The following is a 26,287-nucleotide window of genomic DNA, read 5'->3' as shown; positions in this document are numbered from 1 at the left end:
AACTAGTGTGTGCGTGCGTTTTTACGCACGTAAATTTAACTGTATAAACAGCAGGTTACTTTATATTATTGTACCTATATTATTGTCCTATACTTGGACGGAGTTTATGTGTTTACAGTAATAGCCATATCCTAGAGTTTGTTCCAAACACGTGTGTGCCTGTTGGGCACGGTGCGCCATTACGCATGGAAGCATGGAGGAGATAAACAAGGGTCCAAACAGCAGGTCGCTTTGGGTTATTGCACGTTGTTCCATACTTACTACTTACACGTAGATTGTGTGTTTACAGTAAGAGCCATGTCATGTGTGTGCCTTTTTACGCACAGTGCGTAATTACGCACGGTAATTCGGATTTAACTGTATAAACAGCATGTTGCTTTATATTATTGTATATTGTCCTATGCCAAGGTAGTTGATGTATCCTAATCACAGTGAGGGAAATATCGCAGAGTTCCAAACAATCTGTACCTTTTACACATAGTGATTTAACGTTATAAACAACAGGATCTTCCCTATTGTATACTGTCCTAGATGTGGCGGTGATTTGGTCCCTCTTTTGCGTTATCTTGTAATACTGTGTGCACAGACAAGCTACTATACATGGTGTGTTGTGACACAATGATCTAGATTTAATAGTATAAGCAGTAGGATGCTCCTACTGGGCATAGGGTCATGTATAAGATACCTATTGAATACAGATACATACCTTTTCCACACTATAAATCATGATGCAAGGTGATAAACCCTGGTATACACAACAGGTTGCTTTATATTGTACATTGTTCTATACTTGTGAAGTGGAAATGATGTACAGTATTTACAGTAAGATCCATATCATTGAGTTCGTTCCAAAGAGCAGTGATCAAAAGTTACTAGTGTAAACAGTAGATTGCGCTCTATTAGATTGCCTACTTTATTTACGATGATCTACTTCAATTGTATGTTTATACATTGCACGTCTCAGATTAAAGCTTAGTATAGAAACCTTTGCCTTTTAAGCGTTTGGTGCATCATGACGCAAAGGGAAACCTTTAAACATCATCTATGCATTTAACCAGAATTTATGTGTTGGGTTCAGCTTTGTCTTTCATTCTTATGTGATAGAAAAACTAGAAACAGGATTGACAGAGGAGTTACAACCATAATGCACAAGCCTTTTTATAGATTGCCCCCTATTGTAGAGTACATCATCCTTGTCTAGATTTGAAGAGCTGCATAGATAGATAGTTCAGGCATCCATAAGTCTTTATACTGCCTAAATTTGTTTGTTTGAACAACCCTGTGCCTTTTACATACAGTGAATCATGACACAATGATCTGCATTTAACAGCATAAACAGTAGATTCCTTGTATTGTACTCATATTTATATATCAGTTAAAAGCATGGTGTAGTTAGTCATCATTCTGCACAAGGATCTCTACATTATAACAGCAAGTTCATGGTCATACGGTGTGTTTTAGGTGGGCATGAGCTTTGAATAGTTTTTTACATGTGCTGTTACTAGAACCAGGTGGGGTTTCTAAATAGGCGGACCTGCCCACCTTAATTTCACATGGGTCCCGTTTAAGCCCAGTGTGCACTGTACAACCAACATTGACCGTGGCATCCTGGTCCAACATGGAAGCTGTGCACAAAAATGTTCTGGTTCCCAGTTGGTTTACCCATGCAGGCCCCACATGGATATGCTATCTGGGATATTTCTTTAATCGACTTAAATATAGGTATGATATGAAATTCTAAAAATATGCAAAGCTCCCCTGGGAACGTGAATGTAGTGCACTTCATATAATGAGCGATTCACAGTATAAGGAACAAAAACCTTCCTCTATAGTAGCCTTTTGCTGTCAGTATATAAAAGTAGGATAGTGGCTTTAATAACATTAAAACCTTGTTCCTGATATGCAGTGGTCAGTATTTAACAGTGAACCAGCAACAGGACCAACTTACAGGGCTTAAAGTAACTCCTGATGATGTCTTGGTACCAGATATTACAGCGCAGCTTCGGGGTTTATACAGCTCTGGAAAATATTATGAGACCAGTTTCTGAATCAGTTTCTCTGATTTTGCTATTTATAGGTATATGTTTAAGTAAAATGAACATTGTAGTTTTATTCTATAAACTACAGACAACATTTCTTCCAAATTCCAAATAAAACTATTGTCATTTAGAGCATTTATTTGCAGAAAATAAGAAATGGCTGAAATAAAAAAAAGTTCAGAAATCAATATTTGATAGAATAATCCTGGTTTTTAACACAGTTTTCATGTATCTTCGCATGTGCTCCTCCATCAGTTTTACACACTGCTTTTGGATAACTTTATGGTTTGATGGCTTCAGAGTCACCTGCCATGTTCTGGTGGCCTCCTGGTCCACTCTCTCTGTGTGTGTGTGTGTGTGTGTGTGTTGGCAATCACCTTCCTCCAGTGTTAATGTTTACACGTCTCCCTCTCTGTATTCGAATGCATTACAGATTTGTGGGAATGGTGCAACGTGGCCCAGGTTATCAGCAGGGCCATCACGTCCATGAGCCTCTCTCTCTCTATTTCTTTCTCTTTCTCTCTCTCTCTCTTTTGCATTCTCCCATTCTTTTTTCTCCATTTCTCTCTATATTTCTCTATTTCTATCCCTTTCTTTATTCTGCTTTTTCTGTTTCATTTCTTCTGTTTCTCTCTCTTTTACCCTTTTCAGCCATCCTTCTATCTTTTTTTGTCTCATTCTCTGCTCTCTCACTTTTTTTTCTTTCTGTAATTCTGTTTTTACTCTTTCCCCATCCTCCCTTTTGGTCTATTTCTGTGTGTATATCTATTTCTTTTTTCTCCTTTATATCTATTTTACTATTTCCCTTTTTTCTGCTCTCTTTTTATCACTTGCTCTTTTTCTCCCTATGGCTTCCAATATTTCTCTATTTTATTCACTCATTCATATTGTATTTTCAAATTCTCTTTAACCTTTTCCCTCCATTCTGTTCTCTTTTTCTGTTTTCTTGCTTTCATTTTCTATTTTATTCTCTCTCTTACATTTTTGTCCCCATTCTTTCTTTTCTATTTCTGTTTTTCTAACTTTCTTTTTTCTTTTCTCTATCTCTTTTTATCACCCTCTCTCTCTTACATCTTACTCATTTGCTTCCATCCTGCTCCCGCTTTCATTGTTTTTCTAATTTTTTTTGTTTATTTGTCTCTTTCCTTCTGTTTTTCTCTCGAATACATCATCTAATTCTCTATTTCACTCTCCTTTCTTTCTCTCGTACCCCGTCCCTCCATCTTCTCTCTTTCTATCATTGCTCTTACTCTCTCTCGGTTTCTCGCTTACCTATTTACCTACCTACTTACTCTATCAACCCTATCAGTTGTTCTATTTGCTCTCTCTCTCTCTGTCCCCTCGCCTGCTGTCCTTCATGGTGATTTGTAACGTAGTACTGCTTGGCTGAGTGACTCTGTGCATGTCTTTGTGTGTGTACACAAACTCACACACACGTCTATAAGTTAACTGACAACTTTACCTGACCTCCGCCGCTGCCTCCAGGCTTTAACACCCTCATTACAGGGGGATTAGATGTCATTTCTGGATGGCTTAATGAGGCGAGGCAGTGAAGCTACTGGAAAAACTATGTCAAAGAGAGCATGTGCATTTTTGTTAGACTCTAGGAGTTATCGGCTATTCCAGTGGCTGTAAAAATGAACATAAATCTTGAAACAGTAACCGTTATATATGTGTTTAAATACGAATAAATAATACACAGAGAAGGTTTTTTAGAAGGAAATGAAGCTTTATTTGTGTGAATGTATTGATGGTATATGTAAGTGCTTGCAATAGTAAAGAAAAAGGAGTCTTCAATACTCAAACCTGACCATTGTCGGATCACAAACTGGACCTGAATTTGTGAATGAAGGCATTAAATGTTTTATTCCATAGCAGTTCAAGTTTCTTTTATTATGACACAACCATGAGCGAGGGCAATGCGTTTTGCTACAGTTTGGAGTGTGTGTTTTTTTATTTCTGATCCCAATTTACACGGCCAATTACCCAGCCCACTCTTTAGGACTCCCCCTATCACTAGTAATACCCCAAAACAAGGAGGGTGGAGACAACACATGCCGCCTCTTTTCGAACTGCTGCTGATGGAGCATTGCTGAGTAGCATCCAATACATCAGCTCACAGATGCCTTGTGCTGATCGACATCACCCTTTAGAGTGATGTGGGGAAAGAGTGCCATCTACCCACCCAGAGAGAGCAAAGCCAATTGTGCTCTCTCAGGGCTCCGGTAGCCAATGGCAAGCTACATAAACAGGATTTGAACCAGCGATCTCCTGATCATCATAGTGGCAGCGCTTAGCCTGCTGAAGTGTGTTTTTGCTTGCGTTTGTAGTGCATTTTTCTTTTCGATCCTACTAAAAAGTCCTAAATGTTACTTATCTTAGCTTACTATTCTTTCTGTGAATGCATTCCACTACTGACACAAATGTGCAAATGCACATGGAAAGCTTGTCTAGTCCCTGTAGAGAATACTGCCATGCCGAAGGACAGGCAGGGGCTAGATAGAGGGGTATAGACCCTACACCAATTAGCTGTGAAGCAGTAGAAGAAGAACTATAGTATGTTCTTCTGGAATAGGGATGAGGTGGGGTGGTGATCATCCTGAACACCCTGAACTCATTGTTGCTTTTGTCACTGAATGCAGTCAAATCAGTAGAGTGCTCGGCCAGTTACTCCCATTTAAAGCAGCATAAACTCTTTGTTTTTAAATGCTCTTGATTTCAGAAGTAACAATGAATGAGCAGGTGTCCCAATACTTTTGTCCATGCAGTGTATGTGTAGTTGTCATGTTTTGTCTGTATGAGCCTGAGACAAAACATTGCATTGCTCTCGGCTTAGCCTTGAGAATGAGCTTTCAGTTCTGAATTGCTTGTGACTTAGTGACTGGGACATGGGGCCATTACAAGAATGTTAGAAGCCTAGCTGTTTTTGTGTGTGTGTGTGTGTGTGTGTGTGTGTGTGTGTGTGTGTGTGTGTGTGTGAGAGTGAGTGTGTGTGTGTGCGCCTGCCTGCTTTTTTTTTTTTTTTGCAATGTTGGCCTGTCACCAGAAAGAACTGGCCATTGGCTGTCTGTATTCTAATGACTGATTAAGAGGGTGAGGGTCAAAGTTTCACGTCACGGTGGCTGTGGTCAGCACACACACACACTTGGTTCAAAGTGCTTTGTATGGTAAGTCACTGTTAATTAATCTATCGCCTCTTGCAGAGCAACGCGGCCCTCCAGAGCGGGAACAAAACACCACTTCCCACCAAGCACACTCCTTATAAAAGTGAAATCAGTTTCCACTCCGATGTGGCTTTTTCAGTTCATGCAGCGGCTCTGAAATCTAACTTTCATACGTGTCTACGTGCCTAATAATGCAGTTGATCAGTTAACAATTTTGGTTTGGTAGTTTTTGAGTTGTGTTTCTATAGTGTAGTACTGGAGTTATGAGGCTTATGCTGCTAAAAGTAGTGGACACTTGTTTAGTTATCATTGCATTAAAATACTAAGATCAGGATAATCAAGTACGTTTGTTAACTCACTAAAGTCTTTGTTTTTTTATGCCGTATTGGAGCTACACAGCTAATTTTACTAACATATAATGGAAAGTTGGTTAGTTACGCCTGCAAGTCAATAAATTAAAACCAAACTGTGTAGCACTGGAGCTATGAAGCTAATGCTGCTAACAGGTTTTTAAAAAGGTCAGTTATGCCTGTACTAAAATACCAAGCTCATAATTATCAAGTAACTCAATAAATTGAAGACATATTGGTTAAAAGTACTAATTTAAAAGAGTAATTTAATATAGTATATAGGGATTGGGGTTACCAGGCTAATGCTGCTAACAGGTAATGTTAAAACGTGGTCATATATGTGTGTATTAAAATTGTAAACCTACAAAAATGAAGTAACACAAATTTTGAAGACATAGGTGAATATAAAGCTATAAACCTGAAGTTTGTTTCTTGGAGTTACGAGGCTTATGTGTGGAAAGTTGGTTAGTTACGCCTACCCTAAAATAGTAAGCTCATGATAATAAAGTGAGTCAATAAATGAAACCAAACTGGTTGAAATAGCTCATTAAAAAATCTGAAATTGGTTCTTTAGTGTAATACTGAAGCTATGAGGCTAATGCTGCTAACGGGTTATGGAAAGTTGGTCAGTTATGCCTGTATTAAAATACTAAGCTCTTAATAATAAAGTAACTCAAAAGATTGAAGACATGTTGATTAAAATAGCTAATTTAAGAGCCTGTTGTTTGTTTGCTTTTTATATACATTAGTAGCTAGATATTGGGTTTACAAAGCTTATGCTGCTAACAAGTAATGTTAAAACGTGGTCATATATGTGTGTATTAAAATTCTAAACTTACAATAATAAAGTAACTCAAGTTTTAAAGACATGGGTTAATATAAAGCTGTAAACCTGGAGTTTGTTTCTTGGGGTTACAAGGCTAGTAATGGACACTTGGTCAGTTATGGCTGCATTTAAATATTAAGCTCAGGACAATCAAAGACCTTTGTTAACTCACAAAAGTCTTAAGGGTTTGTTTTTTTTAGTATAGCACTGAAGCTACAAGGCTAGTTCCACTAGCATTTAATGGAAAGTTGGTTAGTTATGCCTGCGTTAAAATAATAAGCTCATTATAATAAAGGAAATCAATAAATTGAAACCAGGCTGGTTGAAATAAATAACCTGGAGTTTATTTATTTAGTGTAATACTGAAGCTACAAAGCTAATGCTGCTAACAGGTTGTGGAAAGTTGGTTAGTTTTGGCTACATTACAATAGTAAGCTCAGGATAACCAAACTGGTTAAAATAGATCATTAAGGAACCTGGAGTTTGTTTCTTTTGTGTATTACTGAAGCTACAAGGCTAATGCTGCTAACATGTGGTGGAAAGTTGGTCAGTTTTGGCTGTATTAAAATGCTAAGCCCATAACAATCAAGTTACTCAATAAATTGAAGACATATTGGTTAAAGTGACTAATTTATGAGCCTGCTGTTTTTGTTTTTCCATATAGTAGCAAGGTACTGGAATTACGAAGCTAATGCTGCTAACAGGTCAGAAATGTGTGCATTAAAATTGTAAATTTTGTGTAATACTGGAGTTACGAGGCTAATTCTACTAACATACAATGGAAAGTTTGTCAGTTTCGCATGTAGTAAAATAGTCATGATGATAAAGTACCTCAATAAATTAAAGACATAAAGGTTAAACTAACTTATTAAGGAACATGTGTGTTTTTTTTTAGTGTATTGTTGGATATATGAGGCTAATGTAATCTAATAGGTTAAACAGTTTATTGGCTGAAGGCTAAATACTGAACACATATTTATTAATTTTGCCACTTTTTCACCATTGCATGAATTCAAAAATCCTTTTCTTGGTTTTTCAAAGAAAAACAGCTAAACTAACTAAACTAAAAACGTTTATTTAACATTGAACATTTTTAACACCCCAGCAGACATACTGACAACAAAGCACAATATTGTTCACTATAAATTACTTTTTTATATTTATTCGTCCAAACAGAAAAGGTGCTTTTTTGGATTATTTCTAGCCTAATCATTTTGGTTCCCAAATAATTTTTACATCCCTATACTGTTTTTCAGTTTGTTATTATCTTTATTTACCTGTTACCCTTAGAACTTCAGTACAAAACTAGCAGTAAAATAAATCAAACTTCAGGAAGTTAACAGACCAGTTCATGGTCTGTTAACTTCTCTTGGGTTAAGTGGAAATTGTGTAATTTAGATTTATGAATGAATCTTCACAAAGACATTTTCGTGAGTCATTTGGTTTTTTAAAACAAAATCAGCATGAGCCACAAAGCGAGAAGTGAGAGTGAAAGCATTTCGTCTGACCCCCCCTAAAAAAAGAAAAATAAAAAAGGTCATCTACTGTACAAGGCACTGACCCAAAAGAGAGTCCCCCGCGACTTCACAAGGCAGACTCCAAATTCCTGGAACTACACTAATTGTTCCTTCATGAGTGTAACAGTGAATTTGTCATACAGGAAATGACCACCTAGCAGCAGGTTGTGCATTTAATTAGTAATTCAGAGTTTACGTTTTGGACCCGGCCCAAGGCTATGCTATGCAGTCAAGCAGAACCTGACAAAAACACCTCCTCTGACTCTGTCCACAGTTTAGTGAATGAAGTAAACAATGTTTTCTCACCTCAAAACAATGAGTCAGTGCTCTAATCAACACTATTAGGGAAGCAGTCAGGTGACTGCAGATACACTGTGACAGTGTGTTAACATCACTGCAGTATAAAAAAAGATTCATGTCATACTGGAAGCTATTTTTGTTTTAATTTCTTGACAGCATTTGGCCCTGGTTACTCAGAAAGGACCAATAAAATGGTCCAGAATCTGTTAAAATTTACTGACATGCTATACATTAATATGTACAGTACCAGTCAAAAGTTTTCAATGTGTTTTCTTTTTTTTACCATCCTAAATCACCCATCTCATTTGGGTTTAAGCCAAAAACATTTTTCGTTTGCTACACAATTCCATATGTGTCCCTTGTTTTTTCTGAATTAAAGAAAAACATTGAATAGGAAGGTGTGTCCAAACGTTTGACTGGTACTGTATTTACAGCTCTGGAAAATATAAGAGACCACTTAAAAGTGATGAGTTTCTTTGATTTTACCAAATTGAAAACCTCTGGAATATAATCAAGAGGATGGATGATGGATTGTCACAAGCCACCAAACCAAGCTGAACTGCTTGAACTTCTGCACCAGGAGTGGCATTTGACAATATTTTTATTTGGAATGTGAGATAAATGTTGTCTGTAGTTCAGAGAATAAAACAACAATGTTAATTTCTCAAATGAACTCAAACATATACCTATAAATAACACAATTAGAAAAACTGATTCAGAAACTGAAGTGGTCTCTTAATTTTTTTTTTTCAGTTTTAACTCAAGGAATGGCCTGGGAACAGCTGTATAAGTTGCCTGGGATCTGCATGTGATCTACCTGGGATCTGCTTGAAGCTATGTGAGGGGGAGAGGGCGTTCAACTTTGTTTAGCCCTGTTCCAAGAATTGATGTCTTCTCCTGTAAACTTTGTGACCTTTCACAGTTGTTTGGATAATTTCCAGCATTGTTAGCAGTGATTGTTGGAGGCTGCTTTGTGTGAATTGTTGCCAGGTGAGACGATTTGTTATCACTTCAGACTGGGTAATGAACTTCAGAGGCTTCATACAGTCTCTCTCTCTCTCTCTCTCTCTCTCTCTCTCTCTTTTTCTCTCTTTTTACATCCTCCTTTGGCCTTCTGTTCTTTTCAGAGTCCACTCCGTGCTCTGTGCGTGCTCATCAGTTTCTCTCTGATGTTCTCTCAGGTAGGGTCAAGTACCCAATGGCTCTATGCTGAGAGGTCAAATACTTATGTAATTCATATGATGTTTCTTTAAAACCCCAGTACATATACAGCTCTGTTAAAAAAAAAAAAAGACAATTTAGTGATGATAATTTCTTTGATTTAAAAAAATTGAAAACCTCTAGAATATAATCAAGAGGAAGATGGATGATAACAAGCCATCAAACCAAACTGAACTGCTTGAATTTTTGCACCAGTAGTAAAGGCATAAATGTATCCAAAAGCAGTGTGTAAGACTGGTGGAGAAGAACATGCCAAGATACATGAAAACCACCAAATATTGATTTCTGAACTTTATAAACATGAACTTGTTTTTATTGCATTATTTGAGATCTGAAAGCTCTGCATCTTTTTGTTATTTCAGCCATTTCTCATTTTCTGCAAATAAATGCTCTAAATTACAATATTTTTATATCACACTCACACACACATTACTGCTTCTGTAAAGTTTGCCATTTTTCCTCTTCTGCCTGTTTAATCCAGGTTACCTGTATGTGGGGGAGTAATACATGGAGAGCTTTGGTAACAGTGCATTACCAGCTGTTAATGGCACTCATAGAACGCCTCTCAGCCAATTACATTGCAGGGTCGGAACTAAATGTCGTATAATCGTGATTAATTACAGCAAATTGTGTAAATAATATTTGTTGTCAGCCCTAATATATACACATATATATTCTGTTATAGCTGTTCTTTGTAGTTATTCTGCACTGCACTGTTCTTTCAGAAAGAGTTGACTGGCCTATACCGTGATTGACTCTTGCTCTCGCTTGTTCCCATCAAATCAGCATCCTCCGTCCACAGTTCTTAGCACATACATTCTCAACCCTGATATGGCCATGATGTCACGAGATGCCAGCCTTTGAACGTGCGGGTTTTGTGCTGAAGTTTGTCATGTACAGCCATCATAAACTGTAGATATTACTTATCTTTTATATCATCTTTATGACACTGTACAGTGTATCTCAGTACAAAGGCCTTGTGTGGACTGATAAAGCCGAAGCGCAGCAGATTCACTGAACACCTCCTGTCTGCAATAAACACAGAGCTGTGTCTCTGTCTCATGCTACTGGGCTGTAATTCTTCGTTATTTATTTAATCCTAGTTCACTACTACTGTCAATTACACTTACATTGTGGGCTATATAAGAATAACACCGTCAAATAAAACGAATTATAAATGTTATAAAAACTCACAGCCAAAGTAAACAAAGTAGGGACTTATCAACTGGTTAAAATAATGCATTGTAATGAATCACGTCATGTGTAGTTAGTGTGTAGTATAGTAATAATTGCTTTAATTTGACTTTAAGAAGCTTAAAAAATGTACAAAAGCATTTATCTAGTGAAAATTATGTATTGAAAAGCACCAAGAAGGGGTTAATGGAATGGAATGAAACTTTGTGTGAATATAATTATGATCTATTTAATTGGTCTCGATATTAGAGTGATGATGGAAAATTTGTTGAAACTACCATCCTTCTCTCTGTCCAATGATGTGCCTCTTCTCAAGATTTGTGAACTGAACAAAATGTTTTTGTGTGCATTCTAGTGGCATATCTAGCAGTCAACAGTCTCTCACCAAGAGGGACACTACCCAAAAGGAGATTCTGAGAGCCGTAGGCACCTGTACTCCTTTACATATCTGCATTGACATTGATATTTTGCATTGGTTTTGGGATTTTGCGTATTTTACAGGAAAATCTCAGTGTTATTGTGTCCTATTGGCAAGTATTTTTGATAGATGATCACCACTGATTTGCTTAGCTGCAGCATTTGTAAAAATTGTATACTCACCATCAGTGTATTAGTCAGGGATGGATTCCTAAAGGAGCATTGAAGAGCATTTGTTTGTTTTTCCTGTGAGATTAAATATGAATATGTCATTCTTCTATTGTAGGCCATATATATAGCTTTCGTTGGGTCCTGTTGTAGAATTGTATTGACAACTGCCTGCCTATAGACATCATTGAATAACAATGAGGTTGAGCATTTTGCTTATTCAGTCAGTCAGTCAGTTCCCATGTTCTTCCCGTGTTTGCGTGGGTTTCCTCCAAACTGGTTTTCTACTGGTTACCTTCCGAAATATATTAGATATTCTAAAATTACTCTAAATTGATCCGGCGTGTAAGTGTTTGGTATGTATGTAAGTTTGTGTGTGTGTAAATGTATGCATGACTGTGTCCTCCAGGTGAACAGTCGTTTCCGTTTAAGAGTACGTTGTGCGCTATTGGTTGCCAGTTTTCAACGTTGTGTGGATGAGTGCTAAGTATAAAGCTCTGGAAATAAAAATAAGAGACCACTTACTGATTATGTTCTCCCTTGATTTTACCAAATTGAAAACCTCTGGAATATAATTAAGAGGAAGATGGATGATCACAAACCATCAAACCAAGCTGAACTGCTTGCATTTTTCTACCAGGAGTGGCATAACGTTATCCAAAAGCAGTGTGTAAGACTGGTGGAGGAGAACATGATGCCAAGATGCATGAAAACAAATTAAAAACCTGGGTTATTCCACCACATATTGATTTCCGACCTCTTAAAACTTTATGAATATGAACTTGTTTTCTTTGCATTATTTGAGGTCTGAAAGATCTGCATCTTTTTACTTATTTCAGCCATTTCTCATTTTCTGCAAGTAAATGCTCTAAATGACAATACTTTTATTTGGAATTTGGGAGGAATGTTGTCTGTAGTTTATAAAATAAAAAAAAATGTTATTGTTTTTTTATTGTGTTCATTTTACTCAAACATAAACCTATAAATAGCAAAATCAGAGAAACTAATTCAGAAACTGAAGTTGTCTCTTCATTTTTTCCAGACCTGTAAATGGTTGCGTGCAAAAATGTGTGTTTGTAAAGCATCCTTGGGTTTTTTAGTAGTGCGCTATATAAGTGTAGCTTTATTTATTCAGTTGTTTAGCGGGAAATGTTTGTGCCTCACGTTAACGTTAGCTTTAATTAGACTTTCAGAGTCTTTAGAGAACAACAACAACAATGGCGAACAGCATGTTTTGTTATGCGTGTGTTCCTGTTTGAAGACTATAGAGGCTAGGCAAGCTATGATAGTTCACCACATCCAATCAGAGCACAAATGCAGATGCAACAAATTGTCTTTCTGCCAGCCACCTGTGCATTTGCTATGCACTGGAACTGTATAATCTTTAGTGATGAACCCAGGATCTGTTTTGAATCTGACAGTGGTCTGCAAGTCTTGGTGAGCACCTTGCAAACACTGGAATTCTGCCTTTGCTGTGAAGGGGCACACTCCCTAAACTGCTGGGGTGATTATCTGTGAAGTCATTTAATTCGGCAGTCAGTCACCCCTAGTAGTGATACTGGGGACACTAACCGGGGATCAGCTGCCACATGTGTAGCCTCTCATAGCAGGGCTTTCAGCTGGCATTTTTCAGCAGGATAATGCTCACCCACACACAGCAAGGCTGTCCTCCCTGTTTGCTAGATGTATCGCCAATTGAGGATTTATAGGATTAGCCGGGACACCAGCTTGGGCAACCCATGAGGCTCTGGAACCTATATACCCCCATGCTCAACCATATCTTGTATTGTATCCATGCTAGAGGTCCCCAACATGTTTCTAGAGCCTCCTATCCATTGTATAGCTTGTTTCTAATATTGTAATCACATACAAAAATCATTATTACATTCAGTGAATGATATTAATCAATGATACTTTGGATATATTTGAAAGAAAGGCATATATTTCTTTATTTTTCATTAAAGAACAGAATATTATAAGGAAAAAGGCCTCTGCCTGTGTTTCTGCACGTATTGAACCATCCCCCCACCCTAATGTAGGGCAATCTATGCTTAATCCAGGTTCAACAACCCGCTTTCAAGTTCACTCATGAAAGTGAGAGAACTCGCTTTAACCCTTCCCACCCAGTTACGGCTAAATTATTACTATACCTGATGACTTTCAGTTGATTCTTAACCCCTTACACATCTACTTCTGTACTTATGTAACAGCTTAATAATAGATACTAAATCAAACGGTGAGGAATGTTTAAAGTTAAAAGGTTCTTTGTAGATCTGTACATTCGTATACCAGCTAGAACTACTTAAGTTAATGTTCAGCTGTTATTGCTAGCTCTTTTTATTTTTTGAGAAGACTATGGGGCAGTTTTACAGACAGGGATTAAGCCTAGTCATGGACTACACAGTAGTTTTTCCATTGAAAGAGAAATAGAGACTGTATATTAGAGAATATATAGACTAGGCTTAAAGAGCCACTAATCCCTAAACTATATTTTTACCATTAACGGTAACACTTTATTTTAAGGAACACAAATTAGGCGCTTATTAATGTCTTAATATTTGCTTAATAAATCCTTAATTAGGCATTTGTAAATGATTTATTCACTACTTATTAGGCTTTATTCTGTGTAAGTGGTTTTGGTGCTTAATTAGGGGTCTGTGATTGATTAAATATTTATTCAGTTCTTTTAGTGTCTAATTAGTGATGAACAGAACCTCACTTCAGAATATGGTACACATCTCGGTCTATTAGTGACCCCATATTAACTCTTTTATAATAAACTCCAGCACAGCCATAACCTTGCCAAACTCACATATAGATCATACTGCTGCCAATTATAATAATATCTTATAGTTATCTTATAGTTGATGCTTAATAATCTAATCTGCTTAACAGGGTGCTAAAATAATAACTGTTTATAGTGCACTATAAGAACTAATACAGCCGCTATTAATCATTTCCACATAACAGACTAGTAATTAAGCACCAATAACACTTATAACACAGAATAAAGCCTAATACGTAGTGAATAAATAATTTACAAATGTCTAATTAAGGCTTTATTAAGCAAATAATAAGACATTAATAAGCGCCTAATTTGTGTTCCTTATAATAAAGTGTTACCAAAAATACTAGTCTTGCTTAATTTTTTTTAACATTTACTAACCTTTAAAAATGCTTTTATTGGGGTCCTTTGGTAAGCAGACACATCACAACATGCAAATCAGACAATCAATAATACCGCCCTCCTCATGACATCCAACCGTCTGCGTCTCACAGCTATCAGAGGCACACTGCTGCTACTGCAGCTCAGCCAACCAGCTCTTACTCCTGCCCCTCCTCTAAACCCATACATCACCCAGTGCCAAACTACTCCTCCCATTTTTTTTAGCCTTTTTCATATCGGAGCTGAGGGTTTGGTGCCCCTTTAATCCCTGTCAAGCAAACTGGCCCTATCTGTTAAAGTGAAGCTCCATGATTGTTGCTAAATGAAATAATCCATGGCCTGTTATTTATTGACATCTTTGCATTATTTTTTGTTTAATATTGTCTGCAGGTATATACACTTATTGGCAAAAAAGAAGTTGTAATGGGGCCTGTAGATCCTGCACACTTGTAGTTTGCTGAAGCTGGGAGAGAGGGTGCTTTTCATGGCGGGGGTACTGAATTCAGGTGCTGAACAACGTGCTTGTGCACGGATTGTCTAAACACAGTGTGAGTGCAGGCCAGCGGGGGAGGGGGAAGGGGGCAGAACCATGGTCCAGCACGATTCAACCAAATTAGAGTGTTGGTAGTTTTTCAAAACGACCATCTTTCTTCTTAGAGCCTAATGATGTGCCACAAACTGTCTTTGTGTGCGTCATAGAGGCATGTCTAGCAGTCACTGATTTCTCACCTAGAGGTACACTACACAAGATTAGCTTCTGAGATCTTTTTAGAGCACTTTTTTTCCCATATTATCATGCAGTTCTCAAGTTTCTGAAGATTTACATAAATTTCAATTAAAACTACCTGAGTTTCAGCAATAAAACTAGCCTATGCTTAAGGAACCTAGTAAAAAGCTTAAATTAAAATAGATAAGATCATACATGCAGCTTTATCTGCACATTCTCTTCCACACGTTTACTTATTTAAACGGAAAATCTTCTCACACTTTCTCATAACTTAGTAACCATCTTATGAAATGCAGACATCTCACGGCTGTTTTCCAATGGTGCCAAAGCGAGAAGTTTTGTTTGAGCTTTTGCCTGGTAACCCTTGCTAATGCAGGGATTATGTGGCGTCATGTTGGCAAGAACACGGCCGGTACCTTGAGTGGGATCCCCCCTTTGAACGCTGCGGGACTACACACTAAGAGCTTAGACTTTCTGCCCTCTTTCATACATGCATAGCTTTTTTTCGCTACCTGCGCTGCTGTGTGCAGGGGTTTAGCACAACATATGACATTAGACGTCCTTGTTATTTTGTCCCTTTCTTGTTCTATGTAGGGTTTTTAAATGGCCTACATTCCTTGAATTCTGGTGCAACATGAAATGGCCTCAAAACCGATTAGTAAAATTACTGAGAAGTGCAAATTGGAAGCCTTCACAAAGTCTGCCTGATCTGGCGTGACTTCTCGTCTTTCTCTTCTTCTTCTTGTTTTATGTTATTTTCATTGTTTTTGTTGTTTACTTATTTTATGCTTTTTAACTTTGATGTTACTTTTGCATATTAAAGCAGCATGATTTCTTGATTTCTATTTTTTTATTAGTTCTAAAAATTCTAAATGTTGCTGCTAATGATGCTAATACAAGGTCGACTGCAAATATCGAGATTCTTAGCCTTCATCTTCGTGTTCATGCGATAATAAACCAAAAAAAAAAAAATATATAACTAAACAGAGATAAAACAGAGATAAAACAGAGTGTAACACAGTCCCACTAAAACTGCCAGATTCTTCTGTTCTGAAAGAAGACTACACCACAATGTACATATTAAAAGTACTGTTCTGCAGACTCACTAAATTACTGACTTTCTGTCACTTTTTTATTAAAAATCAGCTCGATTCAGTTTCTCTGATTTTGCTATTTATAGGTATACGGACAACATTTCTCCCAAATTCCAAATAAAAATATTGTCATTTAGAGCATTTATTTGCAGAAAATGAAAAATGGCTGAAATAACAAAAAAGATGCAGAGCTCAAATAATGCGAAGAAAACAAGTTCATATTCATAAAGTTTTAAGTTCATAAATCAATATTTGCTGGAATAACCCTGTTTGTTTAATAACAGTTGTCATGCATCTTGGCATGTTCTCCTCCACCAGTCTTACACACTGCTTTTGGATAACTTTATGCCACTCCTGATGCATAAATTCAATTAATTCAGCTTGGTTTGATCATCCATCTGCCTCTTGATTATATTCCAGAGGTTTTTAATTTGGTAAAATCAAAGAAACTCATAATTGGCTCTTTTATTTTTTCTTTAAGAATTTTTATTTAAGAACCGCTTTTGCTGGTTTCGTTACTTTTGGAACATTTTTAAGGTTCTACAAACATGGTTCTTAATAAAAGCGTAAGTGGTTCCTCTGTGACATCACTCAAAAAACATCCAAAGCACCTTCGGACTGTGGTGTTAGCAGGAGTGCAGGTCAAATTAAGTACAAAAGTCTTGGCTAATGGTTGTTCTTTTAAACCTTGTTTTTTCTGTCATTATGCAATCAGATCATTTTCCAGTTCATTCGTCCGCTGCCCATGTTCAGAGTGATTAAGCTGTCTTGAAAGTTGGCAGCCACTGGGAAAACAATTAATAAACAAACACATGGAATCTTCTACTTTCCAGATTTGGTTATTTGGCAGGCTCATAGCGCATAACCAGATTTGAACTCGTGGCTGAAGGTGGGAGAGAGGTCTTAGCGTGACTCTCATTTTCTCGTTGACGCTTTACGAGAGTCTTAGCTTTGTGAGAAACAATGGAATATTAGGCAATAATTAGGTGAGATCAGAGTGGCTTTTCAGGATTTGAGGTCTACGATAACATTGTGGAGAGACACAACCACTGAGAGATGGGGGTGGCACATTGCTCAACACATATACATTTAAATAACATGCTGACACTGTGAAACATACATTGTAGTGATGGTATTTTCAGCTCTATTTTGAGATGCGGCTCTAATGGCTCTTCTTACTGTGGAGAGCTGGCTCTTTTGGCTCCCAAGCGGCTTCCCGTATATATTTTTTACATTAATTAATTAATTAATTAATTAATATCTTAAACCTAATTTTATAACATTTTGTTTCATTATTGACATTTTTAAGCACGTGTGATGAGTAAAAATGCTGCATAACAAAGTGGACAAACTTTCTTTTCAGTGTTTCCCCGTCACGTAATTGAAAGCTGCGTGTGATTGGTCAGATGTGTGGCACCAACTGACAGAGGGTGGGAGGGAGGGCAAAAAAACAACGTTGGAAAACAAAAAACTGCTCTGTGTCTGTCTGCTCTGTGGCACTTGCAGAGCACAAGCCCAAGGGCAGGGAGGCGTATGGACAGCGAGATACTGAAGGAAAAAAATGGCTCCCAAATAGGATCCTAAAACGGCTCCCATTGTGGAGCCGGTTCCAATCGTTCACTTCAAAGAGTCATCGACACATCACTAATAAATTGAGCTTCTCTACTGGAATAAATACATACATTACTGCCTTTATTTACTCGATGACTTGATGACATGTCAATAGAACTGCTATGGCTAGACGAGTGTAAAAAGTTCTGCTGGTTCTTATTATGAGAGTATTACATTATATTGCCCAAAGAATTGGACTTTTCATACATTTAAAATCGATCCATAGGGTTTATTATGAAGTGAGCCCACCCTTTGCATCTATAACAGCTTCAATTCCCAACCTTTGTGAAGACTTTTTACAAGGTTTAGGAGTGTGTTTATGGCACTTTTTGGCCACTTTCTTTCTCATTTTTCGCTGATGTTGGACCAGAAGCTTGGGCTTGCAGTCTTCAATCTAATCAGGTTAATACAGATACTGAGTATCAGATCAGAGTATAAAGCCTTCAGCGTTAATCTGTGGGGCAGTGGAACTGTGATTAACCTGCAAGATGATGCTCCATCCCATACATTTGATGCTTTTATGGCTGAATGCAATCAAATTGTTACAGCAATGTTGCAAAATCTGGTAGAAAGCCTTCACTGGACAGTAGAGACAAATCAGATCAGGTGTCCTAATACTTATAGGGATATATAGTCCATAGAGTGAGTTTTACAATTTGACAATTTGTTTAATATGTAACCACATAAAGCTAATTGCAGCTATAACTTTAATGAGTACTGTTTATATACATTATACAAAAATGTTGTGTATAGCCTATGCTAGTAAATTTAAAAATAAGTATGAAAGGCGGTGTATCAAATAAGAACAAAAACTGATTTAATATCAAGATATGTGTTATATGTTTTCTGCAGTCTCTTTGTAGATTATATATAAGTGGTATTGTGTACACACCCTCTTAAGCGAAGTCTTATCTCTCCATATATGTACCCATATAGATAAAACAATACTTACTCTATGTCTTATGTATGTATCTTATCTATATCTCTATCTATCTGTTATGTAATTGAATGGATGATGTGTTTAGGGTTATGCTGTTGATATGATATAGTTGAATTATACCTCGATGTTTACTGTAAGTGAATATATTGCTGCCGAAGGCTGCAGTTAGCTAAGATGTTAAAATGCTATTGCTAATGCTAACTGCATTTTCAGATAAGCTAGCAAAGTGACAACTAGACTACTAGCAAAATTGAGTGTAGAGTTGTGCTGTTGATATGATACAGTTGAATGTACTGATATACTGATGTTGTGAATATATTGCTCAGCTATAGGGGTGTGACGAGACACTAATATCACGAGACGAGACAAGATACTGGATTAACAAGAACGAGACGAGACGAGAATTAAAAATAAAAATTTAAAGAAAACGTCAAAAATGAAAAATGGCTTGAAAGCTTTTATTTTATTTGACAAAATCATATACCGCACATTTAAGAGACTGGTTTCTCTCACACATTGATTCTATAAGAAATAGAAATAAGAATAAAAAAAATCTTTTCTAGGTCTTAAATAGTGCAAACAATAAGTGCAAACCACAACCAATCATATTAAGCCTATGGTTTGTGTTTATTTCTCCTAAATCTCTTGTAATTTAACTATGCAAAACCATAACCAGTCATATTAAGCCTATGCTTGAAGTGCAAACAGAGACAGAACATGTTTTTAAATACAGTACAGAGCTAAGGGATTAGTACAGCTGCCTATGAAACAGTCACGTGTAGGATTTACTTACAGTATTTATATATGGTTTGTGTCTTGTTGGTTACTCTGTTACAGATTATTGTTTCCACTGGAGCCAAAATGCAGCCCCAGACATACAACTTAAAAGTAGCAAGAAGAATTTTCCTCTTCTGCTGAGAGCTGCTCTCACTGCTCAGCCACCACACTCGCTGCTATTGCTACTGTGTTGCCAGATCCCTCTAAAAAAAAAAAACACACTAAACTGTTTTATTTCCCCACGACACAGGTTTAAGCTTGACGAGAAATATCGGCACGTTTTAATCTCGCGAGATCTCATCACACCCCTACTCAGCTTCTACAGCATGAATTTTAGAAGGCTGCAGTTAGCTACTAAGAAATATCTAGCCAGTCCTGTAGACAACGTCCTGTGGACAGCATGCTGTGAAGAGAGTCCTGTGAACAGTGTCCTGTGTCCACTGATAAAGGACTAGAGGGTGACCAATACAAACTGTGCAGCAGAACTTCTTTCTCTGGCTTCTTCTACATCTTACGAGCTGAACCAGCTTGGTAGGAGTATCTAATAGAGTGAGCAATGAGTGGACACAGTGTTTACAATCATCAAATCCTCACAGCAATTCTCCAAAATCTAGTAGCCTAGATAGATTTCCAGGACAGTAGAAAGGACAGGATTCACACTTATGTAATGCCCTTGATTTCAAAAGGAACAACAATAGACACCAAGTGTTTTAAAGGGCAAAAAATAAATTCTTCGAAAGAATAATTCGTAAGCTGTTGCTCACTCCGTTTCCGTTCCTGTACTTTGCGATAATTAACGATTGAGCGATTTTCAGCAGGACACTTCTCTTCCAGGCATTAGCTCTCCAACCACTCCTTATTTCTCTCACTCACTCACTTTACAACACATTCAGGGGCAGAAGAACCCACTTGGGTTTTAAAAACTGCCCCTTTGGCATTCCCAAGCCCCAGAGCCTCAGTGCCATCTCCCCTCAGCGCCCCCCCAACCCCACATTGTCCTTTTGCCCGTTTCCCTCAATGTTGTAAATTACAAGCGACACAAACCCCTGCCTAATGCTCTGGCATGGAAACCTTCCAACCAGAACCCTTTATTTTCAGACAGGCTGTGGGCTGGCATCATTGATTACGGTCAAGCAAGCTCGCTCTCTCTCTCTCTCTCTCTCTCTCTCTCTCTTTTGCTCTTGCTTGCTCTCTCCTTCTTCACTTTCTCTCTTACTCTCTCTCGCTCTCTCGTACACTTTCCTCTTTCTCTCTCTCTCTCTCCCTCTCTCTCTCTCTCTTCCTACAGGAAAGACAGCCATGCCAAACAGGCAGTTCTGAGGGACTATAAAACACTTAAGCAGAGTCAACTGAAGACATGGCTAAACTTGAATGACTCAATTTCAGCTGTTTTGCACGTGAGCTCAGGTGCTGTCCCAAGACTTCAATGACAAGAATGAACCTGTGTAAATGTACTATTTTGTGTTAATCCATAACATTATTTCACACTGCTGTTGATAATAGTAATTATCTCTGTATTAAGTGAATTTTTACCTTTTAAATACTTTACAATATTAAGATAAACCCAAGTGAACGAGATCCAGGGAAGATTGTTTAATTGACTATAAATTAGAGTTTAGATTCTGTTTTTAAAGCTGTTTTTACTTTATATAAAGCTGTGGCGTAATAATCACAATGTAACAATATAATAATAACAAATCAAACTGTCTTAAAAAAAAACGTTGTGTGCACAGTGCACACTCCACTTGTCCGTATTACGCACTTGACTTGCAGCGCTGTGCAGTGAATAGCCTTATTACTGTTTTTTTTGTGTGTTTTTGCACATAAACTTTAAGCTCAATACAAAAAAATTAGTTTGTTTAGAAATTATTTTCTATTCTTAAACCATATTAGATTAAAGGAAAGGAATCTAGATCACATTCTTTACTAATGTTTAGGATGTAGATCATTGTTTGCTTTGTTTGTGTTTTAATTTTTTTTTTTTTTTGAGATCTGTTCTAAAAAAAAAAATTTTCTTAAATAATAGGTATAAGCTTCTTCAGTGTTGCAATTGTAATTATAATCATTCAAACAGCCAGAAAATATTTTTGAAAAGCTCAGTTGTAATGCTCTACTTACTAAAAAAATGTCGGGTTTAAATCAGCTTGAGCTCAAAATGAGAGTGGTGTCTGTCATCTGGTGACCAGACAGGCCAAAGAAGTGTTGCAGTCTGGTAAAGATATTGCTAAAAAGTCCTTGCAGTGTGTGGGTGAGCATTATCTTACTGAAAAATGTTCTTCCTAAAACATGTGGCTGCAGGATGTCCATTGCATAGATCTTTTAATAGGTCTTTTAATTAATAATCTTGTATTAATGGAAGTCAGTGTTAAAAAAGTTTATTTCAGGTCATTTTGAAGTATTTCTGTTGGTGCATTCTTTAAGAAATTTTGGCACAGTGTATGGACCAGTTTGTCTGTTCCAATTATGTAAAATCAACAAAAAATCAACTAAAAATCAACAAAAATGGAGATGATATGCATCTTAATTGCCTTCAATAGACTGTATAAAGCATAAAGAGAGTAGTTTAGTGCTTTAAAGTTTAAACAATCTATTGTTTAATCTTTATTGTATTTATACAGGTTTAGTTGTTAATAATCACATTTTGGCTCTTGGATCATGATGATATAAAGATAAGAATTACAGGTACAGTTTACGATATGTCAGTATCTGATGAGTTTCATTCTAGCCGCATTTTATTGTTGCCTTTATTATTTTCATATCTTTCTTTTTACTGGAACGCGTCCCAATTTTCTTTGCTTCCTAGCTAATTCTAGGAGGAACCTTTTTCAAGGACATCCAGTGGCTTATCATAGCCTCTCCCTACATTTTCTCCTGGGAAATGATCTTGGTGCTTGAGTGGGAGGTGATTTTGGGGAGGGATCGACTCCAGTACTTGACAGACAGAGGCAGGCAGTCATCTGTGCGTGTGAGTGTTACTGGAATAACTGGCATTGGAATAGCTGTTGGTTGAGATTGAGTGTTTTATACACAAACTAATGCTGCTTTTAATTGTGTATTTGTTGGATGGTAAATTTTCTTCAATATAAATGAGTACACCTGGACTTCATTTTAATTAGTTTCTGCTTGTAAAGGCTGTTGACCATCTTGAGATGATTGATGAGGTCATGCTGTTTAAAACACTTTGCACTCACATACAGTATGCTGCTGTTTTATTTGCCATTCATTTAAATGCTCTAAAATCAAGCCATGTGGACTTCCCATAATACAGCATGCTAAACCAAACAGGTATTAATCATTCACTAAATAGTTTATGAATTAAGGTGGATAGCTGAATAATGAACCATGGGATTAACCAGCTATTGAACCGTATGTTATATTTAATTTTGGTCTTATTGGCCATGTGGAGCAGTGGAGGAACTGTGTTCTCTGGAGTTGTTTTCTGGTGCTCCATCCAATATTTGTGGGTGTTGGAGAGTTGAAGATAAGGTGGGGTGAGGATCATCCAACATCCTGACCTCTCTAACTTTTGCTTTTGTCAATGAATGCAGTCAAATCCTTACTGTAATGCTCTAAAAATATTGTTGTAGGCCTTTTCTGAACAATCCATATGGTTACTTCAAGAAAAGAAGGATAAACAGAAGAAACCATGAATGCGCAAGTGTCCCAATACATTTTTGCCCATACAGTATACCTTACAAAGTGACATCCTGCTAAAAATGTGTGCCTAAAATGTCATGCACTAGCCTAAAAATGTGTTAATTTGTTAAATAATCTAATAACAAATTAATATTGTTTATAAAAAAAAAAATTAATATTGCTGCTCATTTAGTTTTATCAATGCTTGTATTTTGCTAGGTATGCTAGTATGCTCTTTTATTCATTTAAAGAAACCACATAAGCATGATTATTAGAGATTATTTCACAAATCAACACAGTCTGATGCAAGTATGTGATTATTTTTTGTGAAATTTTCACAATGCTAACTGGCTTGTTTTACTTGTTAGCTTGATAGATAATTTAATGTTGCATTTAAATACCGTATTTTTCAGACTGTAAGATGCACTTAAAATCCTTTAATTTTCCCAAAAATCGTCTGTGCAGCTTATAATCTGGTGCACTTTATGTATGAATTCAACCAGTCAGGTATTAAGGAGCAGTTTAGCCACTCCACCTGAACTGCAGCGTTATAAAGGAGTTTCAGTGAAGTTTCTCCTGTATAGAGAGGCTGGAGCAGTATTAGCATTAGCCGCTAACCACTTAGCGGCTCATGCCATTCAGCCCTTTTGCCATTCAGAGGTAAGTATATCAGACTGTAGCATGTTCCTCAGTGTAGCACTGTTAGGCAGCATTTACTAGCGCTAACAGTTGTTAACCGTGGCTAGCTCTGCTGTTAACCACACTGTTGAAAATATTGGAAATCTAAGTTTACTCTAAGTAAACGGAAGTGCTTTACTCTGTGTGTAGATTAACATCCAGTGCTTTTTTTCTTTTTAAAAGAAATACAGTTTTGTTTACTTAGACATTTCCACCAGCTTTCCCATTAGAAGGAAAACATGGCGACACCCTTGCTCCTTACTAGTGTCGCTTACAATGCGCCTTATAATCCGGTGCGCCTTATGTATAAAAAAATAGACCAGAAAATAGACGTTCAATAATAGTGCGCCTTATATTGCGGTGCACCTTATAGTCCGTAAAATATGTTGGAGTAACCATCTTTTTTTTTTGTCAAGGAAAAAGGCCTTATATTAGATTTTTGAGGATCATCCCTGTGAGGATTTGATTGCATTCAGCAATAGTTATTAATAGAGTTCAAGATCTTGCATGATCTCCGTGCCACCTTATCCCCAACTCAATAGAATACAATCTTAAAAGTATTGGTTGTCATTCCAGAGAACACAGTTCAAAAGCGCCTCAGTTCAGTGATTGTGGCTTCAGGCATGGTGCCAGTTGTTCATGCTTATCTGTTCCAGAGACCCTTGTAGTATTGGCTGTACTTCTCTACAGGAACTATACAAGCTGTGTGTGTGTTTGTTTGCACATCTGTATTGTAGCTTCTTACAGAAGGTCTATGCTGGTTTTCGATGGTGAAGCTAATCAGCTAGCTTGGTCTTGTTGGTCACAGAAAATGTTATAAGAACGTTTAACAACATTTTGAAAAGGTTTCATGAAGGTTATCCTGTAATGTTACAGAAATAATGTTCTGAGAACATTCTGAAAAAATGTGTGACATGGTAACGGTTGCATCCGGACATTATTAGAACGTTTCTCACGTAACATTACCATCTAGACGAATACTAACATTATGGAAACGTTAAAAGTAATATTTCCACTGCCGGCGCTCAGGGGGAGCACAATTGGCCCTGCTCCCTCCGGGTGGGTAGATGGCGCTCTCTCCCCATCACGCTTAAAGGTGGCGCCAGGCGACACGAGGCGTCTGTGAGCGGATGAATCAGAACCTAGCCGCTGGGCTTTCCTCCGAGCTCAGGCAATGATTCATCAGCAGCAGCTCGGAAAAAGGGGTGATTGACTTCACACGTGTCGGAGGAGGCGTGTGCTCGTCCGCATCCTCCAAGGGTCGCAGGTACCACCGGTGATGGGGACGCACAAAAGGGGTGGGATAATTGGATAACCAAATTGGGAGAAAATGGGGAAAAATCTGAAATAAAATGATAAAAAAAGGAATATTTCCAAAATTTGAAATGAAATCAACTGAGACAAGTGACATTATCAGAATGTTTAAAAGTGTTTATTGTAAAATTTAGAAAATGTTGTACTAACCAAATAAATATTGTTAGCTGGGATACTGATCACAATGTAACCAGCTTGACCAGCTTGAGTTGGTGAGGCTTTTTTTTAATGATCAGGGACGTGTTATTTTAAATGCTTGTGGTTACCTATTTTATTGGTGTTTCTTATGAAACGTTTTCTGATTATATAATGAAACGAATTACAGAAAAGGACGGAAGCTAGGTGAGTTGATCGCTTTAGCGCAGAGGTGCCTTTACTGCTCTATATTTAGATGCTGAGAGTGATTAGATCTGACACTGCTTTGGGCTTGTTTTGGCTGAAATTCAGAGCAGGGTTTGGGTTTTGGCTTTAGCTCTGACAAAAGAAAAAAAAAAGACTTCATGAATCTGACCTGTTTTCAGTGGATTGAATAAGTGTCATTGCTAGCATACCACAGTAAGGCTAAACGCTAATCTCACACTATTTTCACGCTTTCTCTGATGTCGGCTAATGTGCTGATGTTTGTACAACTGGGCGTGTTGTTTTAAAAACAGCTGATTCACTTTTAAATGACTGGAAATAAAGAGGCAATAGTGGAGGGTGTGAGGGTGAAAAGAGACTGAAGTCGATTTGGGTTGAGATGTGTACGCTAACCTCTCTTGACCTTAATGTGCAGTCTTCAGCTGTTCTTAATGACGTAGGGAGCAGATGACTTAGGACTGAAAGGAATTACAGCTGCAAAGAATGAGCAGTGCTATGAATAGCTGGAAATGTATGATGGGCATTCCTAAACAACACACAAAATATATAAACATTTATTAGTTGCACCAGATGTATGATAAAGGTTACCAGGTTAAAAGGTTACTTGGCTGAAGTGGCTCAGATCTGAATTTTTCCTGGCTGTGTAAACATGCCAAATCAGATTTTTTTTCAGATCAAATCTGAGCCACTCCTAAATCGGAAATAGCTGCTTCATGGACTTTCAACATAAATGTCAACTCAGAATTCATGCGTCTTTTTGCTTCTGCACTATATGCTTCTCTTTCATA

At 37.3% G+C, this 26,287-nt stretch overlaps 1 protein-coding gene across 2 annotated transcripts in view; it reads left to right on the top strand.

Annotated features, from left to right (window-relative positions):
- The window catches only part of cnnm2b (cyclin and CBS domain divalent metal cation transport mediator 2b), a 63,791-nt gene that overhangs the window by 2,606 nt on the left and 34,898 nt on the right, over positions 1-26,287 (top strand). The gene's annotated exons all lie outside the window — the stretch shown is intronic.

The sequence above is a fragment of the Astyanax mexicanus genome, chromosome 21 (genome assembly GCF_023375975.1).
Source record: "Astyanax mexicanus isolate ESR-SI-001 chromosome 21, AstMex3_surface, whole genome shotgun sequence".
Lineage (NCBI taxonomy): Eukaryota > Metazoa > Chordata > Actinopteri > Characiformes > Acestrorhamphidae > Astyanax > Astyanax mexicanus.
Note: the sequence above shows the minus strand (reverse complement) of the source record. Positions and strands in the feature narration are given on the sequence as shown.